Source organism: Chiroxiphia lanceolata, chromosome 3, assembly GCF_009829145.1.
Source record: "Chiroxiphia lanceolata isolate bChiLan1 chromosome 3, bChiLan1.pri, whole genome shotgun sequence".
In the NCBI taxonomy this organism is placed as follows: domain Eukaryota; kingdom Metazoa; phylum Chordata; class Aves; order Passeriformes; family Pipridae; genus Chiroxiphia; species Chiroxiphia lanceolata.
This window is the reverse complement of record NC_045639.1, coordinates 53,180,602-53,197,500: the sequence shown is the minus strand read 5'-3', so window position 1 is coordinate 53,197,500 and position 16,899 is coordinate 53,180,602. Positions and strand designations below refer to the sequence as shown.

General features: G+C 39.7%; 1 protein-coding gene across 1 annotated transcript in view; it reads right to left on the bottom strand.

The window, feature by feature from the left end:
- Positions 1 to 16,899, bottom strand: part of TIAM2 (TIAM Rac1 associated GEF 2) — a 168,764-nt gene that overhangs the window by 100,582 nt on the left and 51,283 nt on the right. Inside the window, 1 exon segment of the mRNA XM_032682222.1 lies at positions 13,957 to 14,047. The gene's annotated coding sequence lies outside the window, so the exon portion shown is untranslated.

The window sequence follows — 16,899 nt, the reverse complement described above, 5'->3', positions numbered from 1 at the left end:
ACCAGCTGCCGCAAGAGAGGAGCCCTGAAGAGAAGATACAAGGACTCCCTGAAACAACATCTCAGCCTTGACCATATTGATCAACATAACTGGTCTACTCTGGCCTCCAATCGGGACGTCTGGAGACACACCATCTATAATGCTGCTGATGCTTTTGAGAAAGCACACAGGATCACTGTTGAGGAGAAAAGACAATGCAGAAAGAATCATGCTTTGCAGAATATACCACCTAAGGAGTCTTTCTGCTGTGCCTTTTGCAACCGGACGTGTCTATCTCATATTGGCCTCTTTAGCCACCAGCGCGTTTGTAACAAACATGGGTAGAGCCCTCCCCAAATCTTCATTTGCGAAGCCCAGCCATGATGATGACTGACATTGCATGTTGAAGGCATACTTTTCTGACTTCTACTTGACTTATTTGATACAGTCTAGCTTGTGGGTTACAATATGAGGATCCTTCTTTATTACATCCCCAAAAACTGAGTCTCCACATCCACTTTGTCCCCCTTTTCTCACCCACTGCCTTGCCATTAGCAACTTGGGACAACCTGATGAGATATTCTCCGGAGATAAACAAAGAGTTGGCAAGCCCCATGGTGAAAACAATAAATTAATCTCTTATTACCATGTGAAGTATTTGTATGCCTCGCAATCTTCCACAAATGTATCATCATCATAACATCGCTGGGAAAGAGAAGGGTGCCATTATCCTTATTTTCTAGAGAGCTGCTACGTCACACAGGAAATTAAAGGGTATTTCAATACAGCAAGAGGAAACTCCATAGCTCGTGTTAATGTATGCCTCTGCTAGTTTAATGGCTCTTGACATCTGTTTTGCAGTAAAAACAAACTGTAGTTTCTGCAGAGAAGTCCTCAATGGAATTAAAAATAAAGTTCTGTGTATTAATTTTCAGAGTTCATTTCTCTCCCTCCAAAAAGATGTTATTTTTATAGATGAAGAGAAATGAATTCTCAAAAAGACAGCTATTTAACCTATCTTTTATACCACTTTTACACTAAAAAAACTTAGATTTTACTTTGAAAGTGCTAGGACATCACACTGTCACCATGGTTTTGTTTCCTAAGCAATGGAGATCCATGAAGAAAAACACAGAAGATGCACATATTCCCAGTATTCATGCTGAGATAATGACACACCTCCTTCCCTAAAGTCAGCCTACTTTCATACACATATGCCATCCCTATAAAATATGTTTTGCTAGACACAATTCAGTCTATTTCTGAAAGATCAGTTCGTCATTTTGCCTCTGGCCCTCTCCTGCCTAGCTCACTTGACACTGATACAGCTGAGCTGTGTGAAAATCCCTGGTCCATAAGGTCCCTCGACTAATGCTCCACAGATGGGTGCTGGATGGGCACATGTGGAAAGATATCAGTAGCTTAACCAGACTGACAGATGTGTACAGAGTCTTCCCATGAAATCCAAAACATGTTCCCATGCTCTTTGGAACAGGATCTGTATAGGAATTAAAGAAGTTTGAAGTAAGAGATTTGGTTTCTCAAATCAGAAACCTCTAATGGAGCTCTCAAGAAAGAGCTATACTAAGTGTAACTAATGCTAAAAAATAATTGCATGTTATTGTCAACAAGATAATAACCAGAGATGAGTTTCGAAGCCTTGTTTATCTCATGACTAAAACATCTGAATCATGCAACATCTGCTAAAGAAATATTCTCATTAAACTGTACTTAAGGTCCATTCTTGGTATTTTTGCCTTGAAGGGGAACTGCACAAGAAACACAGTGGCCTCCCATTGAGTAAACGAGCCTGTGTGTTAGCCCATTCCTGCTTGCCAGAAAGCAGGTCATTTCATTTACCAAATGACAGCATCAACACAAGTCTAACAGCTCTGGCTACAGGTCAGAATAGATGTTAAACAATGAAAACGTGATGTACATGTACTCTCAGTTATCACAGAGACTAACAATGCCCTTAGTGCCTACTATCTTTCTGGCAGAATCTCCTGTTCTCACTGTGAAATGCTGTAATAAAACAAATCAAAGGGATTCTCCCCATCCTCACCTCCCTGTGGAGTCTGTGCCCTTGTCCAGCTCTGCAGGGGAGAGGAACTGCTCTACACTCTCCACACACACCTTGTGCTCCCCTCAAATGGGTTTTCCCCGTGTTCAAAACAGGGAGAATCCACTAACATTTAAGGCATGCAATTAGCCACATCTAATGTTTAAAGCAAGATGAAATTTTTCCTTTACTTTTATGTTGCATGGTTCTTTAGCACTGCTGTCAACAAGGGCTTACTATTTGTGGTTATGATCTATTTTCAAGTGTTACAGAGAATAGTTGGGGAATCAAAGTGCCTATAGCGCCTGTCTTATTAATTTCAGTAGAATTAAATGAAGAAAGATAAAGCATGATCACATGATGGCAAGGCAGGTGGCATAAGGATTACTGAAAAATGGGAAGTTAGCAGAGAAAAAAAAAACAACTATGCAGCAAATCTATCTCCTCAGTTTCAGTGACTTGCACACTGGATGCAAGAAGCCTGGCCTGCAATGATCCATCAGTAAGCCAGTACTGGGACTGGCTGGGATGGAGCTAATTTTCTTCATAGTAGGCCCTATGTTGCAGTGTTTTGAATTTGTGACCAAAATAGTGGTGATAGCACACCATTGTTTTCACGGCTGCTGAACGGTGCCTTCACAGCATCAAGGATTTCTGCATTTCTCACTCTGTCCCATCAGTGAGAAGGCTGGGGTGGGCAAGAGGACACAGCTGGGGCAGCTAATCCCAATAGACAAAAAGGATATCCCATACCATATAATGTCACGCTCAGTAAAAAAAAAAGAGGGGTTGTTTTGCCAGGGTTCTCATTGCAACATCTGAAAGCAACAAGGCACTCACAACAGTTAACCCCCGAGAACAAGGCTGCCCTCAGCAGCAGTGGCACCTACCTCGATGGACAGGCACAGCCTCAGAGACTCACACTTTTTAAGTCTTTTTTCTTCAGAACTTATGGTAAAAGCTTCAATTTTGAAACACAAAGCGAGAAGTACTGATACACAAGATCAAGTTGGGGAAATACTTTCAATATCAACAGAGCAGAGCTGATGCATCTTTTTTTTATAAGCACTACTTCAGCAATACACTTTTTCAATACACAGCGGACAGCCACAAATTTTAGTTAACCAGGTAGTTGTATCTTCTGAGCTATAATTAAAAGCTCTTTTACTGCAATAGATATACGTAAAAATGTTCTCAATTTAGGACTGTTACTTTGTAACAAAAATTCAAAACCTGGACAAATTTCATAAAAATATGACTGGAAAGGTTTTTTGAATGCATTAGGTTGAAAACTGAGAACTGAAGCCTTCTCACATGCCATTAAAAAAACCTGACCTATTGAACATGTAAAAATATTTGAAGGCGGAGTCATTTGTCACAACAATATACTAGGAGATCTTACAACATAAATATTTACAAAGCACACATGTTACTTCTCATTGCATTACTACCATTGCTTGTTCTATTAACTGATCCAACAGACCAGTTAATTGCTTGTGCAAGATCAACTATTTGCCATCACTCATTCAAGACAAAAGCGCAAACAGTTACCGGGGGGACAGAAAGCTTTAAGAAGTTGTTTTCCAGCCAACTTATTAAACAATTTTTCTTTAAAATACTGATTATTGGTTCATCAATGAAATTAGAAAAATCTGCAGACATAAATAAATGTTACAGAAGGAGAATTATGGCAAGGTTTCTAGGAAAATTGTGTCAAAACACTGTTTGCTTCAATTGCATGAAGCAAAAGGCATATGAAAAAACTCTTGTTGCATAATGAATTTTAACTAAAGTAGTCCTGCATATGCATATGATTTTATAGGATTTTTCAAGACATGAATGTTTCCCAGGAAGTTCCAGATCCTAGGGTTAGATGAGTATATAGAAAATTCTGCTTAACAATACCTCTAATCATTCTTTTTGTAGAGAAGCACTTCAAAATGAAAAATAAGAAATTAACACAACAAAAGGAATATTAAGAAAGTCAAATTTGGGGAGGGGAGGTTGTTTGCTTTTTGGTTTTTTTTAAGTCTTGATTGTGGCTTGTCATTAGATCTGGCTGGCAAATGTACTAAAAGTGGTAAATGGCAATATTAGCAGCTTATTACAGTATCATTAAATTAACTAAAAGAAATACTGGGATATAAAAGCTAGATGAAGTCTGTCCAACATGTGTGCTTACACCAGCACGCACCGCCTGAACAGAGCGATGCAGAAATACTGCAAGCTGCTGCAAAGCTATTTGCCTGAAGCAGAGTGAACAATGAGAACAAGTTCAACATCTGCCAGGGTGTCCGACCGCTCACAACCATTTTTCTGGTCAGAAGGGGCATTGTTTAAGTTGACAGGTTCCTAATGGTCTGAATTATTTAGCAATGCTCAAAAGACTCTTTCTACTCGTTAGAGAGGAAAATGCGAACCACCCCAACCAGCTCCCCGGGAGCCGATCATGCTAATTGAGGGGAACATCACAATGTGTCCCATTTTAATCACATGAGTTAAGTAGGCAAGAGGTTTCTATTATCCCCACCATACAACAAAAGATGGAGGGCGCCAGGTTCCACAAATATAAGCACCACGATATATCATCTCCACATTTTTTAAAAACCTCAGTTCGAACAAAGAGGGTATGTCTTGCTGATGAGCACTACATCTACCAAACTAAGTAGAGAAGTAAATTACATTAAAGAGAAAGTTGAAACACACAGTTTGAAGCCTGAGTGCTAAGTGAGCAACAGTAAGCATCTCAACATATGGTAAGTTAGTGGGAGGCAAAATAGCTATTTATTGATTTTTTCCTTCTCATCTGCCATATGATAGATGACAGGTATAAACAAACTACTGTAGCACAGCACAGAAGTTACAGGCAAAAGACACTCATACCTAAAGAGCCAGATCATTCAAACATGTTCCCATTTCTTATACACACAGAAATGAATGCAAACGCTGCTAGTAACAGCAGCTTTACTTACGATGGATTATTTCTCAGTCACTTAACAGTAACCAAATATGCTCTGCAGCAGTAATTATCTCACCTAATCCTAGCCCTCCTCATTGTGGGAAAAAATGCGACAGTCTTACAATCAACAGGACTGTCTTATTTTCTTCACAGCATTAGGTGATCTCTAAAATCTGGAATCTCTTCAAAACCCTAAGATCTGAACAGAACTTCTCACGTAAATTTTGTAAGGAATGCTACTGCAGTAATTAGGAATGCCTTCAGTAGACCTCTTTCACCAAAACACAGACCATGTGTGCAAAGAAAGAGATTTACAAATACGTTCAAAGGCTATAAGGGAAGACATGTAAATATTTGGTAGAGTACCATACGGAACACAACAATCACGAATTGCCAATTTGATGGAAGGACAAATGGAAGGAGAACACTTCCAAATTAATATTATTACTTCTGTTTCTCAGCAACCACAATATGAATAAGAAACTGTAAAATTAATTACCTTAACGCATATAATAGGAGTTCAGAAAATTTCTATCTTATTCTCTATAAAATTGCCACAAAGATAAGCCTTTCAGTTAACATGATCAAAAAGTAAGCCACCAGTTTACTTACAAAATCTTTATTTTGTCATCTGCGTGTAAACATTTCCAGAAGCAGAAGATTAAGTCAGCGAGCTAAATGAAAAATCATAAAATATTTTGCCGGCATGACATTGTAATTAAATAACTAAAAGCCCCAAAAAAGCAAAGAGACAACATGATGCTGGCCTATTCAGCCATAAAATTCATTTCCAATAACCACATTTCAGCATGCAGCTTAGATCATATGTAGCATTTTCCTATTTGAGAGCGTGCAAGATGGATTGTTACAGGCTCAATTGTCCCATACACAGGCAAACAACATGTAAGGAATGATTAAATCAGCAAGATTCCCCCACTGAGCCTCCTACACATGCTTACACTCAGGCAAAGGAGAGGTGGGGTCTCTCCCAAGAAACAAAAGCATAGGATTATGCGAGAAGCCTAAGACCATCTGCACAAAGTCATGTGGCCAGGGATTTCCTCTTTCCCTTGTTCTGTACTGGGCATCCTTTCCCACTTCCAGTCTGAGCTGCGTGGTGGTCAGCAGAGCCGGACTTAATTCCCAGCTCAGGGACAAAAGAGAATCAGGGACCAAGGGTTTCTGGGGCCCTCTTTGCCCATACTTACTGCCTTCAAAGCTAAGCCACTTAAGGATGTAATCCTTAATACCCCAATGTGCAGAAGTTCATAATGTCTGGGTCATTGTAAAATCCTGCATACCCTGGTCCTAGCCCAGTCCCTTTTGCATTCCTGAGAGTGAAGTCAGCCAGGCACAGTCACCCTACTTTCATCCATCTTCCAGGCACAGAGCAGGGGGCTTTTCCCTGCAACCATGAAGCCTGCAGGAAAGACACAAGCCTTTCCCCATGTGTATCCCAGTTTTATGTGAATTAACAAGCAGAGCATCGGCATTTTGTGTTTTCTATTTTCTCTAACTAATTTAAGTTCCTTCCTCCTTGTCTGAGGTAGAGAGATCACAGAAGTAAAAAATGTTCTTGACCTCAACAGGACATGTTGTTAGGTTATGGCAGAGAACTCTTTCCTCTTTCCTGCCATCTGAGAAGGGGGTTACAACTAATGTTCCTGTTGGTTCAGTTTTTCCACGAGGCCCAGGGGGGAATTCTATAGTATTTTTCCAAATATAATGAAACATTAACTCTATTTGCATTAAAGGGAACTCACAAAGCAATGTTTGGATGCTCTTTGACTTCAGTATCCCTAAGCAACTTGCTGCAGCAGATCCATTTTTCTGAAGTGCTCAGTTCCCTAAACAACACATGCCTGTGTGAACAGTCTGCTCTATGGCAGTGATTTTTGAGTCCTGCCTGCTCTCTCCCTCCTTATCAAGCTGCTTTTTCAGCTCCCTGAAATATTATTGCTGACATAATCACATTGCCCAGACAGAGTCCAAACCAAGCCAACTACTGAATTCTCTGGGCTTTGGATCAGGTCAAAAACAGTGAAAGTACCCAGAGGATGAAGTCACTGCTTTTCATTTCAGAATGGTCCTTAGAATATGCCTAACTTTAGGTATTTTATTCTTGACTTTATGGTAGGCTGGCAAGGTACACTGAGACAACATATTAAGACAAGCTTAAATTCAGATTATTGCATCTTTATTATCTCAAATTTGCAGAAAAATAAAGTAAATGAAAAATACAATCAAGAAAATTAAGCAAACTATTGTTTGGTTTAACTCTGCTAAACACAGAAAAAGAATACTCTGTTCACCCGAGACACTCACTACACACTGAGTTTATCAGTTTTGCAATATATGAGACACTCTGCAACATATTCTCGCAGGCTGTGTTTGTGAAATGCAAGATGACATCAGGACCACCTCCAGGTAATCCTTAACTCCTCTCTACTCATCAAAAATATTAAGTAGTTGTTACCTTCCAGGTCCAATCAAACCTTGTTAAATATCCCCCAGAGATTTATATAAATTGGTCAACCTTCCAATGCAAGATTCATGTCCAGACTTAGATTTTGAATAATATTCAAAAACTAGGAATGTCTGGATCTCAAGGTTTTGAGTCTGGAATAAATCAAATCTACAGTCTAGTTTGCACTTCAGCTCTACATTTTCGAAGTGCTTCCAGTGTAATATTTTAATCTGGTCAAATTGCTACTTTTAGTGAGTGGAGGTAGTTGAAAAAGTTTCAAAAATCATGTGTTTGATAAAATTCTTTTCTTGAAACATGAGATTTGGGGGGAGGGGGGGAAAGTCCATATAAAAATCTGCAACATTTTCTGGTAACTTACCATTTTTCCACAACAAACTACTATGGATGATAACTATGAAACTGATAAATGAACACACACACAGAGAAACACATGTAGAGCACCTCATTGTCCATGTGGCGGTCTGTATTTACAATGTTAAGATAAACTGTCACTGCTCAATGTCCCTGACAGGCAACAAGCCCTCTCTAGTGGGGACACTTGTTAGGGCCACCAGCATTTGAAGAACTGAGCAAAACTACAATAGTGTGGCAACAGTACAGTGCTTTTAATAAACTAGGTCAGTTCCAGTTATAAAGTTTGTAGCTGTTACAGTAAAAAAGCTAACACCTCAACATGAACAAAAGTGAAAACTCAGCAGTGACCCTTGTAGAATTGCAAACTTTTTTGAGTTTGTTCCTTGTTACTTTGCCAAGGTGCACACAAATAAATGATTTAAACTATGAGCAATTCCATTACTAGTAAATGAGAACAGTCAATTTACCAATGGTCATACCTCACTGTAAAAAAAAGTGCTTCTGGATTTTCAGAGGGAACCTCTTGCGGCTTCTGTTTTTGCCTATTGCCTCTGGTCCTGACACCAGACACCACTCCATCTTGTTTGCATCCTCCCTTCAGGTATTTCTACACATTAAGGAGATCTCCCTGAGTTTTCTCTTCTCCAGACTGAACCATCCCAGCTCTCGGCTTTTCCTCATCCAAGACGTGTTCCAGTCCCTTCATCATCTTTGTGGTCCTTCATCAGACTCTCCCCAGTACCTCTATCTCTCTTTTGTACTGAGGAGCCCAAATGTGGACACAGTATTCCAGGTGTGGCCTCACCAGAGTTTAGAAATAGAGAGAAACAGGAGGACTGCTTGTCTGGTGTTTTGGGTTTTTTTGTTGGGGGGGGGTTTTGCGGGTTTTTTTTGCTACTACTGCTTAAAAGAACTGTTACTGCAGAAGAGGTGAGGTTCAGAAGTATTCACAGAAACCTGCAAGCGAAGGAAGGGAACCAGAAACTCATCTTCACACTTTCTGGCAGCAGAGGCTGAGAAGCCCTTAAGCCAAATGCCTATGACCATTTGCTAACCACAGGCTGATGGGAAAACAGAGATGCCAGCAAGCCCCACAGCAGGAGTTTGACTAGAGCTTTCTGGCCAAGAGCTGTGCTGCCAAGCTCCCCTCCAGGTCAAAGCCCCTCTGTCTTGATATGGAGAGAAGCCCAGTGTTACTGTGAACCAAAGCTAGTACATGTAGCTCGCTGGCTTACCAACATTTGGTGCCCTTTTTCATGTCTGCTTTCTACAGGTTTCTGTATGGCCATTATAGATGATGGATGAAAGAAAGCAGCTACTCTGTTTACATGTAGCTCATTCTTTGGCAGTAATAGGCAAAATATCTTTCTCTCCTTGGTTCTGAAATACAAGAAGTTATGAACAAACACAAATGGATGCATGTGTATTTGCTAAGGACAGAATTACAGATCAAACTTTTTCCTCTGAAGAAATCCATCTCCCTTTGAAGTACTGCCTACAGAAGACTATCTCTTATTCTGCAAGTGCAGGCTGAGCATCAAATTTAACCTGTCATAGTATGTAGCACTGTTCCCCTGCTTCATATTAGCATAAATGAATGCACAAGATAGAAGGATCATGAAAGATGTTCCCTGTTTTAATCAGTTTTTGTTCAAGAATGGAGTGGAAACAGCAGATCTGGCCATGCCGCTGTCATTTATTCTTATTGGTTGAGAAAATAAGAAAAAGTTATAATCAAGCTTGTCTCAAGTATGATCATCAGAGAGATCTTTTGACAATACTGTGTTAAATAAAAAACTGAGTTCAGAGCACAGACTCAGAGGATGGCATTTCTGGCAAGTGTACAACATGGACTAAAGAAACACACACAGTGTCATTATTCTGTGAAACAGAATTTCTGATGACCCCAAAAGTGCCATTTACTAACCAGGAAATGCAATTTCCCTGGAGAAAAGCACTGTGTGGCTTTTCTGCTATGCAAAGATTTGTATTTAGAACTATTAATTTTTCCTTTCTTTCTGTATTATTGCATTTTTCATACTACACCAAGCTTTATGTAGGTACTCTTCAGAAGCCAATAAACAGCAACTTTCTTCCTGTGCTTGGCTTGTACTGCTCAGCCACTGTATTGCTTTTTCCTCTCCCATCCCTGGGGACTAGAAGCACCAGGTCCTTTCACTTTCCCTTATAATACAAGTCTCTCTCAGTATTGTTTTTTGTGTTTCATACAGCTATTTTGTACTCTCCGAGGTGATGTAGCCATTTAGGATCCAAACGAGCTGAGAGATGAAACAGTAACTTTATTCTGCAGGCTTCAGGTCAACAGCAGAACGGAGGGCTGACAGCAAAAAGATAAACCTCTTCTCAGAAAAACTAAATGCAAAGTTCATGAATTCATGTTTGCTAAGTCTAAACCATGAGGTCATACGTAAGATTTTCATTTTAAATGAATATTATGTAATTCTTAAAAACACTAAAATCACTTTTGTTGTATTTTAAAGCAAATTGGCTGTTAAAATCTACAAGTCCACCTGTAGGACAGACAACCATAACAATGCCAGATTGTCATCTTTACATCAGGAGTAACTTCAATTAAATCTATGCAATTATTCTGAAGCAAAGGAAATGCTGGAGAAAAGGACAACCAAGCTGTTTTGCTGAGTTTCATTCAGTTATTTCATATAGTTTCATCTGTTTCTCCACTTTCTCTGTATATTAGATGAAGCAACCCTGGAACACAGGGGAGCTGAGAAATGTGTTTCAAGAACACATGGAAGATTTCATGACTTATGTAAGTTGGCTACATTATTTACCACCACCACACCTATTTCCTTCCAAAAAGATGGTCACACCAGATTTTTCTGAAGACAATGAAGGCTAAGTGAAGAGATGGACTAAAAGGTCTCCTTTGTCTTTGCTAGAACATTCTATTTTCAAGCTGACTCTGTTCCCTTAGAAAAGACAGTGTAAAGCTGACAAGTGGGAAAACAAAACATTTCAATCACAGAATATTAATTCAGCATGATCTTCATGAACTGAACAAATTGAAATTGTGGCAACCCCCAACTCATCCCAGAAAACCCCACAACAGATGACAAAAGTATCGAAATTGTCTTATTTTCCCACTAAAAATGCCTGAAACCAGATGGGGTTCCCCAAAGACATATGGTCCTACTTACATTAAAGTAAAATTCAGATCTGATCATTTTAACCCCCCATAGCTAATCCTATTTGCCTGACCAAGAGTTAAAATAAGTAGCACAGTTCTCCTTCCTCTGCTGGTTCACTGGGAGGCATCTACTCTCCTTCTCCTGCTTTAAGCACTCGAGAAAAGTAGCTCTTAAGGGCCACAAGACATTACTCTACAGATCCTATAACTTACATATTTTTCCTTCTTCAGCTTTTGGGAGGAAAGTTCTCCATTTTGCTTTCCCTTCTGAAGCTGTTCCTTAAGAGAAGGCATCTCTGGGTTTGGGGGTAGTTTGGTTTTTGTTTTGGTTTGTTCATTTGTTTGTTTTGCAAAAGCCATATCTGCAAGTTTTACTTATACCACTAGCAGATGGAAGAGGAAACCTGCATCTACAGTAACACAGGTCATTAATCAATCCATAAAATTGTTGTTAAGACCCGGACAAAATTCATGGACTGCTCAGTGTTCATTAAGTTTTCAACAAACATTTGTTGAGTGTCGGGCAGAGGGACTCTGGAGCACTTAAGACAATTTTGCCAAGATTATATTACTAAAAAATCCAAAAAACAACACCTCTGGTGTTCAGACCACATATCTTAGTGTGCCTCCTTTTTATTTACTTTAAAAACATCTTCTGCCTAGCAAATTTTAACCTTTTTACTCAGCTCTGTCCTCAAATACTCATCAAATACTCATCATTCATCACTTGCTCCTTTTCTTCCACAATAAATTCCTCTTTGGCCAACATCATGTGGCTTCCAGGTACCATTTAGTTGTCTCCAACTTATATTTTGTCTTTTCATAAGGGGCTGGAGGCTAGGACTTCTCCTAGTGTCTATGTATAGTGGGACTGGAACACTAGGGGTCTGCAGATTTCTAGCTTCTCTCCCCACTGGCAGCAGCCTGATTAGGTGGCATGGAAGGGGCTAGGAAGGAGGGTAACAGAACCACACTTCCACGTATCTTTTGAACTAACTTCTGCCAGCTCAGTTAAATAACTACAAATTTATTTAAACTTTCTCTGTTCCCCTCTTTTAACCACCACATTAAAGGCATTCTGTCCAACAAAATAAAATGAGAATATCGTTTATCCATTTTATATATAACTCAAATCTCAAAAAAAAAAAAAACCACAAAAAACCAGAACTTGACTCAACTAACAGATTAGGAAGCCATGAAAACGTCAGATGTAAATGTATACACAAAAGTGCCAAATTAACAATTTGCTAAAATTAGGTCAAATGTTTAAATAGGAATGATTCCTTATAATGTAACTTACTGATATGCAAAAAAAAAAAAAAAAAAAAAAAGACAACAATGATGACAGCTTCTCAGTTGCAAAACAAAATTTTGCATGGTAACTAACCACGGAGAACCAACCCAGCTCTAGGAGGATAATTCGTACCCAGTACAAACTTAGCTTAACACACTCACTACTACCATACATAAGTGACCCTTAGCATGGCAGCACAAATCACTCTAAACCCTCCCATGTTGATGAAGCCCAGTTTCCACAAATGTACAGGATTTTAGACACAGAAAAAGCCTGCAGTCAGACACACCAGACGCTGGTCTGTTTTTGTCCTATCCTAAATCAGTTCACATTTAAAACTCTGGTTTACCACCAGGGAGGTAAGTGGGTTTGTTTCCTCTGCCCTCCCTTCCCACTTCCCTCCCAGGCCACACATGAAGGTAATGAGAATGCATAATAAGAATCAGACCAAACGCCATTTACTGTTTCGTGCTCATACAATAGCCACACTCAGATGAGGGCCTCTTTGCACGGGTATGGCATGAGGAGGCAACTCCAAAACTTTTCCAAGGCTGTTCCTCTCACAAAGCAGTTATATGCAATGCCATTTAACTCTGAACAATCTTGTATCCACCTGAAAAGAAGACTAACACTTATTTTTGTCATTGCTCCAGACCAGAATAAACCCAATTTTGAAAAGAGAAGAAAAGACTGCACACAAGCCCCCCAAGGGCAGGGTACAGTCCCTTCATATCTTTTCATACAGCAAGGGATGTAATAAATTTGTGGCACTGTTACTTGCAAATTAACTTTCTAGGTGAAAAAAATTTTCACAATGAAGCTAACTACTCAACTACAGACGAGATACCACAGCAGTAGAGAAAAGAACATTCAAGGGCTCCATCTTAAAACCCTAGGTACCAATTCCATTTACAGTCAAGCATGTACATCAGCATTTACACAACAATGAACCTGCCAGAACTAAGGAAATAAAAATATTATTATTCCAAGTAAAAATTAACCAAAATTGCTGAGCATAATTGCCCTTCCTCCATGTACAGCTTTTGGAGCAAAGCATTTGAGCTGCAAGGTCTGCAAATAGAGACTGTAAGCGAGGTCAGTCAGCAGCTGGGCCCTGCATTTGCTGGGAAGACAATGTTTCAGGCTCATCAAGCCTGAAACATCAAACCAGCAGATGGAGGAGTCTGAAGAAATTCAAGGTCATTGAGGGAAATGCTTTTGTCCTGGCCTTGAGATAAATCAAGGCAGTGCTGTTTCAGTACAGTGATAGTTGAAAAGCAGATTGGGGTGTTAAGGAAAAGCAGAAGATCAATCCTACTGCCTCCTGCTGCTGGATTCCAGCTGCTTGCCGAAGGGAGGACTTTATATATTCACCATAAAGGAACAATGTTTCCTCAAAGAAATACTTAATTCTAAAGGTCACTTTGTTTCCTAATGTAAACAATCCAAATTGCAAACCAGCACCAAAAGGCATGCCAGTATTTCACACAGGAAATGTTACTGAGATAAACTGCTGACTTTAAGAAAAAAAAACCAGACTGCTTAGGGACTGATATCTGTTTGTTGGTCTGCCCTCTTGGGTCCTTGAATCCACTTGATTATGTCCAAGGAAAAGTCTTTTAAGGACACTTGAAAATATACTGGCACATACTTCTCGACGGAAAGTTATTCTTTCGCTCTTCATTCCTCTGACAGACAATCCCAGGAAGCCACAACTCTTGAGATCTCTTGATCAGCTTCTCCTGTAATCACAGTCAGGCAGCAAAGTCAAAAAGGAAACAGTAGCTATAAAACAATTTTTAACACTACTTCCGATTTTTTTTTCTTCAAGAGTTACATTATACAGAACACTAAAGAAAATGTGTACAGTTTCTCACAAAAGGGAAGCATTTATCCACTTGTATTTCAAAGCATGTTCTTCCTTTTTTGCTTTAATGCTTTTTTCCTTCCAGCAAGCAAGGAGAAGAGACCAAAAAAAATAGAAATAAGTGATATATTGTGATCCCAGACAGCATCCTGTCCTGGTTTGCATCAACAGTGTCATGAAATAAAAAAATGACACAATGTGCAATAGTTCTCCCAGCTTTGAAAAACATGTGTTAGGGTGGTGCATACACTGTGGAATACTGCAGCCAGAGTACACAACTGGAGCACTCAGGTTTCTATTTGTGAAAAATCTCAGAAAAGCATTTCAAGCACAAGTTTAACTTTTAACACATCTTTATCCCACTGATGTCCTGTACCTTGAACTAGTGATTAAGGCTTAACTGACGCTTACTCCCTTCAAAAAGATTTATTTTATTTTATTTTATTTTACATTCCTAAAGGTGAAATCCCAGCTAGACCAAAATTAGCATGAGGTCACTTCCTGCAAAGTCAGGATTTCACTTTCACCTTTGAATTTTCTTCAGATTAGGCTGGGAGAAACTGTGTGCCCAGAGTTGCAAGATTATTAGGTAACTGGTACAAAACCTGTGCCCTCTCTGTGTACCTCTGCCTGAGTCCCTGTGGAAAGACTGGATTATGCAGGGAGAGCAAAGGCATTGAGAAGTCCACGGCACATTAGCTAAAGCCTAGAACTGCACAGAGTAATGACAAGCAGGTTTTTTCAACTTTGTTTGGGAAGTTGCATGAAAATCCTTCAAGAGAAGAGTGCAGGATGAACTGATCCCTCTTTCTCATCCCCTCCAAGCAATGTCCCAAACATTGCAGAAGTCAGTCTAAATCAACAAATTTCACTTTTGAAAAACATTTGGTTGTGGGTTTTTTGTTGGTTTGTTCTGTTTGGTTTGTTTTTTTTTTTTCTTTCTAACTATTCCAACTAACTGGTGCTGCAGCAGCCAGCACACACGGGTTCTTCTTGTTCTCAACAGTGGTAATCTTGATGTGGTTTTCCTTACTGATGTCTGAGGAGGACCAGGAAACAGTAAAGGTAATTGGACTATCACTTAACAAGTCCTCGCCTGCAGAATCCCTTACTTTGATATGCATAAATTTATCTTACATGTTATTTCCGCATTATGCAGCCATTAAGTGGAACTTGGACGAGCTGCAAACTGGGCAGGAACCAGGGAGAATGGAAATGATAAGGGTGCTCCAGATGATTTTTGCAAGGCTGCAAAAGTATCAGGAAACTCAGAGCTTGTGCACAGGGGGTGTGGGTGACTGAGAGGAGGCAATAGCTTTAAGTTCCTCTCCATCCTGCTCAATAAATCTGTGTCTAACAGATCCCCACAGGCCTGTATATCATCTTCTTTTTCTTTAATTAGGAGACCAGCTGCAATTCCAAGGCCAGAGCCCAGCCAAGCTTCCCATGCTCCGTCCATAAACTTCTCCAACAAATAGTGCTAAGAAGCAAAGAAACTGAATACAAAATTTAGCATGTGACAAACTATTCCGTGTGTGACCTCTGTACCAGGCAACCTGCAAATCTGCATCAGGCTTTCTGCATGACAAGAAAAAAAATGGATTTGGACAGTCTATGAACTTTATTTCCCACCCAGCCTTTCCCTTTTTCCCATCTCTCCACACATTATCTACTATTTCTGCACAATCTGAATGAACAACAAGCACAGATTCCAAAATAAATGTGTGGCATCTACAGCAGGATAGTTCCTCGTTTAATTCTGATGAAGATGCAGCTAGTTAAATATTTACTGGAGGGGAGCATATTGTCCCAGAGAATATTTCTGAGAACTTAATCCCAGAAGCAGGAGAGGCCAGTGTCACAACTCACTTCTGTCCAATATATCCAAGATAATGAAATACAGCTTCTTTCAACTCTTCCCTTCCTCTTTCCTCCAAGAAAAAATTTACTCTTTCAGAAATTTGCTGGATAAATTGAGACTTGCCACTGCAAAAACTTGAAAATCAAGAGCAAATCCAAATGGTGCATGCCAGTCTGCTACCAATGAACTTAGGAACAGAGAAACTGCTGTCGTGTATCTTCCACCTGTTGTTCCTCCTCTTTCCCTCAGAACACTCCGTTTAAAATAAAATAAAAAATCTAAAAAATAAATAAATAATCAAAACTCAGAATTATTCAACAGCAGGCACTGAATTTCTGTACTATATAGGGCCTCTGAGGTGCAAATTTGATTAAAGCTTGTGAGCTCTAGTTACCCTCGAAGCTTGGCACCCTTTGAATTTTTTTCTTTCAGAGGAAAGGTAAGGAACAAGGGGCTGCTTCCACTGCCTGGAAACCTCCCCAGCCTGACTACTGCCACTTCCACTGCTGCTCTGCTCTAATAGGGAGAAACTAAGATGTACCCATCCAAGTCTATGCTCTTTGGAAAGCAACAGTAGGGATGCTTCCAAATCCATTTCAAAGCTTATTTCAGAGTAAGTCTGTATAGTTTCCAAGAGAAGTTGCATATTTCATCATCAACTTAACTCTGAACATACCAGACAGTGCTGAAGTAGCTTTTTAGCAGCACAGTAAGCTGGTAGTGCAAACAGGAATGGCTGAAATCATCACTCCCTCCTGCTCTCATTCTGAGTCCCACATCCCATTTCCTCTCTCTATCTTCATGTATTCACCAGGGAGCAGCGCTCAATATTAAATGCAGGGCCTCTTCAAACACAACCAGATGGA